Here is a 12,864-nt window from a genome sequence, read left to right on the forward strand (position 1 = left end):
TCCTCTTGTTGAAAAAATGCAGTGTGGCATACTGGATTCCAAAACATGGCGGAATTTAGACCTTTGCTTGCTTTTAGGCTTTTTAGTATGGAGCCCAAGTCGCATATGTGCCACTGTGAAAGTTACTGTCTTGTGAGAAGTTGGTGAAGTATTCAAGTGAATAAAGCCTAGTACAATGCTTGGTGGTGGAGATAGGCCCAAACCTTTGCTTACTTGCCCTCGACTGGCCCATAAGGCTTTATAGACGACACAAAAGAGTTGGATGGTGTTCATGAATGGCACTATAACAAAGTGCAGTGCCTTCAGGGTAAGCGTGATTTATGCAAACCTCTTCAGTCTCAAACAGACTTCAGTTCCTTGATTTTGGCTCATGGATTACTCACGCATTTTTTCAAATTACTCAATAAAGTCTATAGTCAATAGTCAATATACTCTATGTACAAAAAAAAAACGAGTTACTTACCTGTACACTATGGTTCTCCAGTATTATCTTTCATAGATTCACATACTTGTATCTTCCCCGTCGTCTTGGTGGGAGTCTTACGGTAACAGAATGACCATAGCAGTACTAGAAAAACTGCATAGAAAAATCCCATAGGGAATCACATTTGGTAACACAACCTCATCATTCTTTGATCCAAAACTCAGCTATTCATCTGCTAGCCCTGCCGTCATACCTCAGATTTCCAGCCCCGAGTGAGAGACAAGGATATATCTAGAGATAAAAAGGTTCTACCTGAGAAACGGGGAGGTGGGCGGGCCGCATGTGAATCTATGAAAGATAATACTGGAGAACCATAGTGTACAGGTAAGTAACTAGTTTTTTCTCCAGTATTGAATCTTTCATAGATTCACATGCATCAGAATAGCGAGCAGTATTTGTACCAAACTGCATTTCCAGGATAGAACCCCATATTCTCTGCAGGCTCTGCTCCTATTTCCAGGATATTAACAATCTTATAAGTATACTTATGCCAAGATAGTATTCAAATATTGCAAGAAAATAAAATGGTTAAATAAACCGATATATTTGCAATATGTATACAAGAACAAATATGTATATCTTGATAAATACCTTATTGAAATAAATGGCGTAGAACTGCTTATCCCACTGCTGCATCCTCTTTCCATGCTGTGTCTAGGCAATAGTTTCTAGTGAAGGGGTGCGCATTTTTCCACGTCGCTGCCCTGCAAATGTCTGGCAGAGACACTCCAGCAAACAGAGCCGTAGAAGTTGCCATATTTCTCGTAGAATGCGCGTGTACCCTGGATTGTAGAGGTTTTCCAGCTTTGACATGACACAAGGAAATGGCCGAAGTTACCCATCTCTAAATGCTAGATCTGGACAGCGCCAAACCTTTACTGGGACCAGAAAAAGCCACAAAAAGTTGGTTTGTGAAAGATTTCGTTTTGTCAATGTAGAATTTTAAACATCGCTTAATGTCTAGAGAGTGTAAGGCTCTTTCCGCAGATGAAGAAGGATCTCTAAAAAATGTAGGTAACACTACAGGCTCATTGAGATGAAAAATAGACGGGACCTTAGGAATTAACTTTGGATTCGTTCTAAGGATAACTCTAGCCGGTCGGAATTGGAGAAAAGGTTCTGCAATCGAGAAGGCTTGAATTTCACTGACCATTCTTGCTGACGTGAGAGCTAACAGCAAGGCTGTCTTCAATGAAATAAACTGTTTCATGAGCTGCATAAGAACCGTATTAAGCTACCAAGAGACTATTGGGCGTTGCACCGGGGGGAAACACTCTGAAGAGCCCTCTGAGAAATTCTTTTATCACTCTTTGTGACCAAAGAGATGGATGGTTAGGAACCCTCCTATATCTTGAGATAGCGGCCAAATGTACTTTTATAGACGTATGTAAAAGTCCTGTTTTAGCCAAATGCAAAAGATACGGAAGAATTTGCTCTGAAGAGGCGTTAAAGGGATGCAGATTTTTTGATGCGCACCATTGACAAAATCTCTTCAATTTTGCCGTATATTTCTTATTCATAGAGAATGCCCGAGATCTTCAAAGAATATCTTGGCATTCCTGAGAAATATTTAAAGATTGGAATTCATGTTCGTGTGGTTCCATGCTGACAAGTTTAGCGATTTCAAATTTGGGTGGAGAATTTGACCTTCGTTCATAGTGATCAGGTCCTGCAATAATGGGAACTGTATTCTGGGTGTTTAACCACAAAAGAGCTGCTCCTAAAGTGATAACCACTATAAGGTTTGAGTTATATTGTGAGTGGGGACATCTTACAAAAAGTAACGGACTGGTCTCACACACCACCTGATGTCATGCTTCATCATTGACCAGTCCTCGCCCTCTAAAACCGTGGTTTGATAGAGAGCGGGCATACACCTGACGACAGGGATGCACTTCTAAACTAAGTGGGGGCCCGTGTATGAGTGAGTGAGATTAAAAATCATTATAGTTATCCTTATTGTGTTTTTTAAAGTGAAAGGTAACTATATGATGTTTAAAAGCAGGTGACGGTATGTGGGGGAATTAGTGTCCCCTAACTGTTGTGTTTAGAGGTCGACATGTTTCTGCCGTCTCGGCCCAGGGGGGTCCAGGGCATTCATCAGGACCTAAATATGTAAATGGGGGCTCCGTTCTTACCAAAAGTGGCAAGAGTGTACCACTGTGTGGGCGTGATCACTGTCACACTCCACAATTGGATGGCTCCTAGATTCAAGCCTGTAAAAGAAAATGTAGGGAGAGAAAAAATATATAACAACAGACCGTAGTAGTGGCGAATAACTGAACTCAATACATGCACTGATCCAGTTTCTGTGTGACTACTCATGTGACATGTGCCACTCAATTTGTGTACATGATGAGGATGCAAAGGTGAGAGAACGCGTCTCACTGTTCTTACCCTAAAAACCAAAGCTACTGGCCCCATGGGAGGAGGGGAGGGGAAACCCCTGTTTGTCAGAACCTGTGGAAAAAACATATTGATCACAGCTGGCGTGAGAATTTTTCAAGTACAAACACACAGAACATTCATCCTCAATTGTGCTAATTGCCCCAAAGTACTTTCATTCAATCCGATCTCATTCACACCCTTACTGCCTCAAGGAAAGTTTCCTGCGTGGATCCTAGGCGACTGCTCCTGTTCCTCCCCGGTGTAGGACTGGGTGGAGAGCCATTGTGCTTTTATAGTCTGCTCACTTAAGCAAATTGGTTTTAAGTGGTGCTAAGTGAAATCAGGTGCGTGGTTTCCTGTGTCCCTGGAGGGGAAGCCAGATTCATCCATGGCTGCACTGTGCACATGCTCAGTGTGAATAAACCCGGAGCACTACTTCCTGTGTCCTGAAGCACGAGTGCCTGGTTTCAAAATGGTGGAGTTACGCACATGCTCAGATTAGAGAAGTGAAGCGCGTGACGTAAATAACTGAGGAAAAGTGCACGGTGGTCCGTGCCCTATCCGACAGTGCCTATTTTTAAATTGGCAAAAGTACACGCATGCTCTTGTGTGCTATTGGTGCGTGACTGCCAAGGCACCCAATGTGGAAACGGGTGGGCGGCCAATTACTGTGATGCAAGGTGAAATTCTACCTAGATTGTTTAGCTGCCCAGAGGGGCGAGATTTTGCAGAAGGGGCAGAAGTACACGTCTGCTCTGTGTGTGACTGGTGCGTGCCCGCCCTCTATCAAACCAAGGTTTTAGAGGGCGAGGACTGGTCAATGATGAAGCATGACACCAGGTGGTGTGTGAGACCAGTCCGAACATCCCTGTCCAGCGCATCTGTAGTGCATTGTCCCACGATCCCTTTTGAGGAAACCTGCTTGCAAAGTGTTTACATTTTGAGTTGTGGTGGTTCGCTAACAGATCCAACGATGGGGTGCCCCATAGACGAAACACTCTGAGAAGCTGACTTTGAGCCAATTCCACTCGTGAGAAACACTGGATGATCTGCTCAGGACATCTGCTCTTGTGTTGTTCACACCTGGAACATGCTGGACTTGAAGTGAGATGTTGTGAAGCAGTAACCACCTCCAAATCTCTTGCGCTTGTTTCGACAGGAGTTTTGACTTTGTACCCCCTTGTTTTAACAGGTAAAACATCGATGTTGTACTGTCTGTTTTGACTAGTACTGTCGAATCGTGAATTCTGAGGAGAAATGCTTGCAACCCCAAGAAAACGGCCTTGATGTGAAGTTGAGGTTCGAGGTCTGACCAATGACCCTGTATTTCGAGGTCTTGGAGATGTGCCCCCCAACCTTGTAGCGATGCATCTGTCATCATAACATAGCTGTGATGTTGAGGTTCGAAGAGTAGACCTTCTGTCAAATATTTTCTGATTTTCCACCATGACAGGGCCTTTTGGATCTGAGGAGTGATAAAGATCCGATCTTCGAAGGACCATTGAGATTGAATCAATTGTTTGTCTAGAAGCTCTTGAAGATGCCTCATGTGCAGTCTGCAATTGGGAAGTAAGGGGATACAAGACAACATCATCCCCAATAAGGATTTGAAGATTCTCACAGAAACGTACTTTTTTGTTTGTAGATGCGACGCTAGGCTTATGATTTTCTGAGCATGCTCTTCTGAAGGATAAGCTTTTGCTTCCTTTGTGCGAAGCATGGCTCCCAGAAATTGAAGGGACTGAGATGGCATGAGGGACGACTTTTCTACATTGATCCTTAGACCCAGACGACTGAAGAGATCCATGCAACATTGCAGAGAGCGCTGGTTTTCCTGGAACGAAGAACCTTTTATGAGCCAATCGTCCAGATATGGGAACATTTGGTGACATTGAAGTCTCAGGTGTGCTGCTACTGGCGCCATACATTTCGTAAAGACCCTTGGCGCCGACTTTAGGCCGAATGGCAAGACTTTGAACTGGTAGTGGCACCCCGCCACCATGAAACGTAGAAACTTTCTGTGAATTATATGAATCGGGATATGAAAATAAGCATCTAAAAAGATCCAGGGATGCCATGTAATCTCCTTTGCAGAGAAGTAGGAGTATTTCTTGCAGGGTTAGCATACGAAAAGATATCTTTTTGATGAATTTGTTCAAACTTCTCAGGTCCATTACCTGCCTCCATTTCGATGTGTCTTTTTTCTATATTAGAAAGAAATGCGAATAAAAGTCTTTCCCCCGTTGAAGACACGGAACCTCTTATATTGCCTCTTTTTGTAAAAGGGATAAAATTACCGCCTTGAGGGCTGACAGGTGTTCTTGCTACCTGTGGTACCAGGAGGATGATTCGGAGGATTCTGTATGAATTCCAGGGTATGGCCTTGATGTATCACGTCCAGTACCCATCTGTCTGTTGTTATCAACAGCCATTCCTGATAAAAGAGAGAAAGGTAATGATCCTTGAGGTCTGAGCACGTGGCGGGCGCTTTGACAGAGTCACTGTCTGCTATTAGATTGTTGCGATTTACCTCTCGCAGTAGACTTCCCTTTGAACTGCTGCTGATACGGGATGTTTGAGGATCGAAATTGTTGGTTGCTTGAAAACTGACGATACCCCTGCTGACTGTATGGCTGGTATCTGCTGGACTGATACGAGGATCTTTGATTGTATTGTCCTCTAGTTGCTCTCTTTCGAAAGGACTGGAATCTGCCCTGCTGCACAGAGCCCAACGCTCGCGCAGTGTCTGTATCAGCTTTGACACTTTGGAGAGCATCATAAACATGTTTTCCGAAGAGATTTTCTCCTTCGAATGGCATGTCAATTATTTTCGCTTGGACTTCCGGTCTAAAAGAAGTGGCTTTAAGCCATCCTTGCCTTCGGAGAGCCACTGCACGCGCCATTTGCCTAAATGCTACAGAAGACATATCCAATGCAATATCTATGGATTCAGATGCCGCCCTAGCCCCATCTTGTAAAATGGCGGCCGCTTCTTCCTTCTCATCCTCAGGCAGATGGGCCAACAACGGTGCTATATCTGACCACATCTGCCTATTATACCTACTGATGAGAGCTAAAGCATTTGCAGCTCTAATGGATGCTGCTGCCATCGCAAAGGGCTTCCCCGCACCATCCATTCGTTTTCCTTCCTTACCAGGAGCTGCAGAAGTTGAAACTGGGTTTTTTGACTGTCTTTGAGCGGCTTGCATCACCACAGACAGCATGCTGGAGATGATTCTGGGGCTCAATATTTTTTCTCTATCCTGGGTACCGAGGCAGCGACCGAGGCCGGATACTTCATTATTTTCAATCCCTCGTCCCAAATGTGATCGATAATAGGAATCGCTCTGATGGATTTTCTGGATTCCTCTTTAAAATCGTAGAGAAAACACTCAGTTTCTTGTACTGGAAGTGGGAGTTTAAATCTCTTTGAGGCTTTTTCCATAATATCAAGGAATCCTCCAATATCCTGTGGAGGAGAGTTTGGTGGAGACGGCGTAGTAGGTAGAATATATTGATCCCATTCTATCCCAACTGGATTTTCCTGAAGAAGTTCTCCTTTTTCTGGTTGCTCTGCATCACTCTCTGCTAAATCATCCCTGATTGTAATAATTGGAGGAGATTGAACCTTTTGCACTAAAATAGGAGGTAGAGGTTGATTTACTTGAACTTGAGTAGGACCAGCTGAAGACTTCGAGGCTGGGGCGTTAGCGTCAGGAAAACAACGGTAATCGTCATTGATCATGAGACGCAAGTCAGTCACCAGGGAAATTGGCATTGAGACAGATTCTTCTCTCACATCAGGCTGTGCTTCTTCCTCATCCTCATAATCATAAGATTGCTGAAAAGACTCATACCTTTTAGATTCGTGCACTGGACGATCTTGGAGTGAAAACACCTCTTGAACCTCCTGATATTCTTCTTCATCCATTTCCTGACTCTTTATTTGAAGCTGGGAAGGGCTATAAGCCACTCCTGACGACTCTTCATCCTCTGACTGCAATTCTAGCAGATTTGATGGAGGAAGCGGAGAAATTTTTGTCCAGCCTGTGAAATCTGTAGATTTCTTCACCATCGACGAGCCAGTTGACGGTGGAAGGGACTTCAATTTAATCAATGATTTTGCCTTTGGGAACTTAAAAGACGTCGTCGATGGAGCTCCCTTCGACGGAGTTCTCGTCGATGAAGAAATACGTATTGTCGTCGTCGACTGAGTCGTCAGCGAGGTCGTCGCTGCTCTTCCAGTCGACGGGGTCGTCGATGAACCCTTCTTCGACGACGTTTTAGTCGTCGACGCAGCTATCGTCGTCGAGATTGTAGTCGTCGACAGAGCTGTTGACGTTTTCACAGAAATCAGTGCCGGCGACGCCCCAACCTTCGTAGACTGAGCTGAAGACACCTCCCTTGACTCCCTTGATTTCTTCAGAGGAGTGTGAGAAGAGAAGACGAAGAAGCCTCTCTGTCTTTGGTTTTCTGCTTTTTAGGTTCCACTTTTTCCTCAGGAGCAGAAGATTTCCTCTTCTTAGAAAACTGAATATTAAACTCCTCTTCAGAGTCAGAATCTGAAGTGACCTTCTTTTTTTTAAGCCACAACAGTAAACGTGCCTCCCTGTCTCTTAGAGTTTTTGCGGAAAAGGTTCTGCAGTGTTTGCAGTCTTTAGGCACATGTTTAGGATGAAGACAGTACAAGCAGTCCTTGTGGGGATCTTCAGAATACAGTCTAGGTTTCCCACAGGATCTGCAGGGCCCGAAAAGCCTCTTTTTAGAGCTTTCAGCCATAATAGGTATAAGATATAAAACAGTACCTTAAATCCAGAAGAAAGAACTTTCAGTTGGAAAGGTCAAAAGTTCACTTAGGAACAAAACTGAGCAAGGCTCAGGGGGACTCCTCACACGAAGGCGGTTGGAAATCTGAGGTATGATGGCTCTGCTGGGGAGTGTGATGTCAGGGCTAGCAGCTGATTGGCTGAATTTTCGACCAAATAATGATGAGGTTTGGTTACCAAATAATGAGATTACCTATGGGATTTTTCTATGCAGTTTTTCTAGTACTGCTATGGTCATTCTGTTACCGTGAGACTCCCACCATGATGACGGGGAAGATACAAGCATGTGAATCTATGAAAGATTCAATACTGGAGAACAAATATTTTTACAGAGCAAACATTTAATTTTGCTTAGACGTTTTGTGATTGCTCTCTGAAAACAATATAATTTAGAAAACTCTTCTTTGCTAACAACGTTATTTATACAGTAAGGAGCCGTAAGAACCCTACTGGATCTGTGCCGCTGCTAGATATGTGAAAGGGACCCATCCTACGAGATAAGCTTTATTGATTCTTTAGCTTGCCTCTCCTTGAATGCCAGAACACTGTAAAAAAAATGTATAACTACGGAACACATTTCAGGGACGTATATTTGAAAAGGAGCACTCTGGATTAACAGTCTTAAAATAGTAGGCCCCATGAACAGCAATTTTCACCAGCAGAGATCAAGTGGCGTCAATGGAAGGAACGGTAGCTGGATATGGCCAGGTCGAAATATGGGCATGGGCACCCCCCATCATGCTGATCATTTGTAGTTTTTTGGACAGAGTGAATATTTAGCTAAAAAGTGCCCCTTCAGAGGGGCCTAGGCCGTTTAGCAAAGTGACAATATAATCCAGCCACTGTGGTAAGGAGAATGACAACCAATATCTTTGCCTATTTATAACGACGCATAGCAATAGTATAATCTGAGTGGTAAAAATGAATTGGCGGTGTGTTTTACACGATGAAGGTGCATGAAAAGCAACGCCCTCGAGGTGTAGTGTTCTGCTGACACTCATATGGTCTAGTGACTGCGCTGGCCCCTTTGTAACCTGTTTTCTAAACTGATCTCTTGCACTTGACTAAAAATCTTGCGATTCTGATTAAATCATCTAATGACCTGTGCGTAAAATTGCAATTATTTTTCAGAGATATTGCAATTATCTGAAATGCAAATTCAAAATTGCACACAAAATGTGAATCCCAATTTGATCTACCCAATCTTAAATAGCCTTCCCACGCTCCCATTAATGTGCAAAACTCGTTGCCACCCAACTAGGTTGGTTCCATAGAAATACCAATATATACCTCACGATGAGCAGGTCACCAATATCATATGTACATAAAGTAGTTCCGTAGCTCAGCGGGCTGAATATAAAAAGCCTTATGTCAAAAGTTTCAATCCTGCTGGGTTATCAGTGTTTCATCTTTCCAGGTGAAGTGCTAACAAGTAGCTCCATAACAGGCGCTTTGTGCTGATGTTGTAAGGAGCAGTGAATCAGTTTAGACAAGATCTATCTCCCCCTACGGTGCCTTTATTTGCGCATTACAGTCCACAGTGTTCTTGTGCATCTAGATATCAGGGCACCCCCCAAGACATATCAAGCACCGCGCCGATCTCAGTCACTCCTCCCTAGGCGAGCCCACAATACCAATCCCACAGAAAAGATAAGCACTTTAGATTTGTTGCAGTAGTAGAAATCTGCAGCAAAGCCAAAGAGAGCCTAACTGCTTATCTGTTAGCACAGTCGGGCCTTGTGCCATCACAAAGGTATGAGAGTCACTCTCCGCCTGAGGGATTACTGATACTGAGGCGGCCTGGCATATGATGGACTGCACGCAAGCTTTAAAGACTTCCCAGACAAAGATGCGAAAAGGGAGTTTTAGCAAATTTAAGTGAAAACTGTGGAGGTAAATGCACCATTTGACCCATTTTTCCCCAATTTGTTTCTGAGTGAACTACCCCCAAAAACACACTAGGAAAGGCAGGTTCGCTCACTTAACTCACTGCACACAGTTCATCACACCATACTTTGATGGTGTCCAAGAACACAATAGGCGGCACAAGTCTTCGAAGAGGGGCTCTTAGTTGTGAAAGTGGGAGGAGCCAATGTTAGATGTGGGCAGCAGCCCCCTAAAATACATATTTTATCTATACTTTTGACACCAGCACTTATTTTTCTTTCTTTTTTTGCTTCTTACAAATTAAGCACCGACCCCTATCGGCAGCAGGGCATCTCTACCAAACCTATGTACTCTGCAAGCAGGTAAAGCTAACAGTAAAGTGATTTATTTTTCTTAGATTTGTTAAACAGTGCTTTTATGTTGCATTTCCATTATACTGGAAAAATGTTTCTAAAAATGCACGAGTTCACCTTTCCCCACTTCCCTTAAACACAATTCTGTCACAATATTTTTACGTGTCGCGTCCCACCTACACCATTTGGACAAAAAAGCAAATGTATGTCCAGATTATTAGACATTTATGATAACAATTATTTACTGCATACCGTTGGTCATCAACAGAAAGATCACGCTTCCCACCAGAAGAAACTTAGCATATTGTTTTACATCGTGTCTACATCTCAGTAGACTTTTTAATAACTCATCTTTTGGGGTTAATTCAACTTTTGAATGAGCTGGTAAAGGGTCAGATATAAAGGTGACATTATGACAGGTTTAAACTTCACACCGAAGACAAGGAACTCAAAATGTCTTAAAATGTCTTTGCGGTCCTTTCGCAGAGCCTCCCCATGGTGACTTGCCTGCTACGACTTAAAACTAATTCACTGCTAGAACTCAACTACATTCAACGAAAGTATATACTGCCTCAACATAGCCCATTATCTTTGCTCGTCTTCTAGATCTGCTTCAAATAGGCGGATTAGGGAGCAGAGGGGGTGCTCACAAGAAACTGTGAACAAGTTACTTACCTTCGGTAACACCCTTTTTGGTAGATATTCTACTTAACTGCAGATTCTTCACCAAATAATACTCCAGAGGTGCCAGAATGGCTCAGGGAAACTTTTCAAAGCAGTGCTACTGTTTGTCACTAGGTGGCACTGTGCAGCTCCGAGTTGGCTCCATATGCCCTGAAAGTGACAGAGTGGAACCACATATATGTGCCACCCCAACAATCTGATGTTAGTTTCTTATTTTTCCCTTTCCATGCTCTCAGACACAAAGTGTGAATAAAGGTCAGTGACAATGTGCTGAATATTAACAGGGGATGCTAAAGAGGCCACTCCACAGAACAGGGATCAGAGAGGGCAGTGAGGAATCTGGGATTGGAGAGTATCCACCAGAAAAGGCATTACTAAAGGTTAGTAACTAGTTATTTTGATGAATACTCCTAGCCACATGTTCCTCACTATAGAATAGATATGCAGTATCTCTCTAAGTAGTGGGTCTGTGTAGTGTACTCAGACCAACAAGTCCTGCAGAACCAAAGCGGGCAAAGTGCCCTTCCTACTGAACATAGATGTCAAGGCTGTAGTGGTCTGTGAATGCATTTAAGGACGTCCATGTCGCAGCCTGGCAGACGTCAAGGACAGGCATTCCGTGAGCCAATGCAGTGGTAGCAGCCTGAGCCTTGGTAGAATGGACCTTTCAAGGGCTGCTTCTTGGCCAGTGCCTAGCAGATCTTGATGCAGAGGAATACCAGCCTCGAAGGGGCCCTGTTCTGCACAGCCTTTCTTTTCACGCCACAGAAACCTACAAAAAGCTGATTGTCCACAAAGTGTTCCATAATATAAACAATGTGAAAGCTCAAAGCTCTTTTGGAGTCTGGCTGATGTAGCCTTTCCTCTTTCGAGGGGTAAGGGAGAGCATAGAACACTAGCAGAGTTATGGATTGCCCAACAAGAAAGGGACTCATGACTTTTAGCTAGGAAAAGGGTAGTGTCAGGTGGTTGCACTGAAAGTACCTGTAGTTCATTCATGTGATGAGCTGGTATGATTCTGATGAGGAAAACCGGTTAATCAAATGCCTCACACGAGTGGGAGCTAAAACAAGCAATAGTGGGAATTTTCTTTTTTAATATGTGGGGTACTCTACCCATAGACCTCTTCACAACACATGGGAGAAAGCGAAATGCCAAAGATTTGCATCCAGGTATCCAAACCAAGACTCAAAAGGGAATGCCCTGTTGACAGCTTGGTCAGGAAAATTTGCATATGCTTTACCTCCAATCCCACTTAAACTATTGGTGCAAGAGAGATGGTTCTTTGACCTGGTGGGATTAGCACAAGATACAGTTATGAGACTGCCAGCGCATCAGGATCTGTCAACTTTACAGAGGAGCCCATGTATATCGCCCAAAACCAGAAAGGCTCAGCTTAGCAGCATGGCTCCTGAGGACTCAAGAGTTTGGTCACCCACGCCGATATCCAAGAACTCTGGAGGATCTCAAAGAAGCAAGATGGCATTTCAAAAGGAAGTGCTACTCCACCAAATTGAACAGGTACATGCATTGAGCTAAACAAAAGAGGACTTGGGGGAAGGCTGCACACAGGACACTATCATCATTAAATAATAAACTTGCCTGCTGGACGTGGGACTATCCTGCAGCTGAATTGTTATACATGAAATTTCACATAACCACCTGTCCATTCTATTGCAAAAGGTGCAAGCGCTATATATTGGGCCTCGAAAACAACAGTTTATCTGTGTTTGAATTATACATGAAGCAAATGGCCGACCATTTGCAAGGCGTCACACTGTGACCTTGTTTAAAGTCATAATGAGTAGGAAACTACTTCTGTCAAGAAAATCTAAACATATTTTCTAAAGGGATACTGCCATATAGAAATTTCAAAAAGTATTGTCCCGGTCTTGCAAGTTTTGAGGTTCAATGAGAGCTGATTGCCTACTGAAGCTAACAGCAAATAAAGTTAGCAAACCATTCTTTCCACCCTAAGACGGTCTGTGATTGATTTCATTACAAACAGAAAAATCTCCCTGCATCATATCTCCAAATTCTGTTCCAGTGACCATATCAGGCGACGATATGAGATACAGTTGTAGATCATAGGACAGATCCCTGAGACAGACAAGCTGGTGCGTGGTGGTAGAGGACTAAAGGTCTGAATGAGAAGTAACTTAGTAAAGCTCAATGACAATAAGACAAAAGTGCTGACTGTAGGCCAGACGCTCAGTAGAGCCACTCTTACTATTATTATTAT

At 43.4% G+C, this 12,864-nt stretch overlaps 1 protein-coding gene across 12 annotated transcripts in view; it reads right to left on the bottom strand.

The window, feature by feature from the left end:
- Positions 1-12,864, bottom strand: part of R3HDM1 (R3H domain containing 1) — a 532,254-nt gene that overhangs the window by 371,088 nt on the left and 148,302 nt on the right. The window lies entirely within an intron of this gene.

This window comes from Triturus cristatus, chromosome 3_1 (assembly GCF_964204655.1).
Source record: "Triturus cristatus chromosome 3_1, aTriCri1.1, whole genome shotgun sequence".
NCBI lineage: Eukaryota > Metazoa > Chordata > Amphibia > Caudata > Salamandridae > Triturus > Triturus cristatus.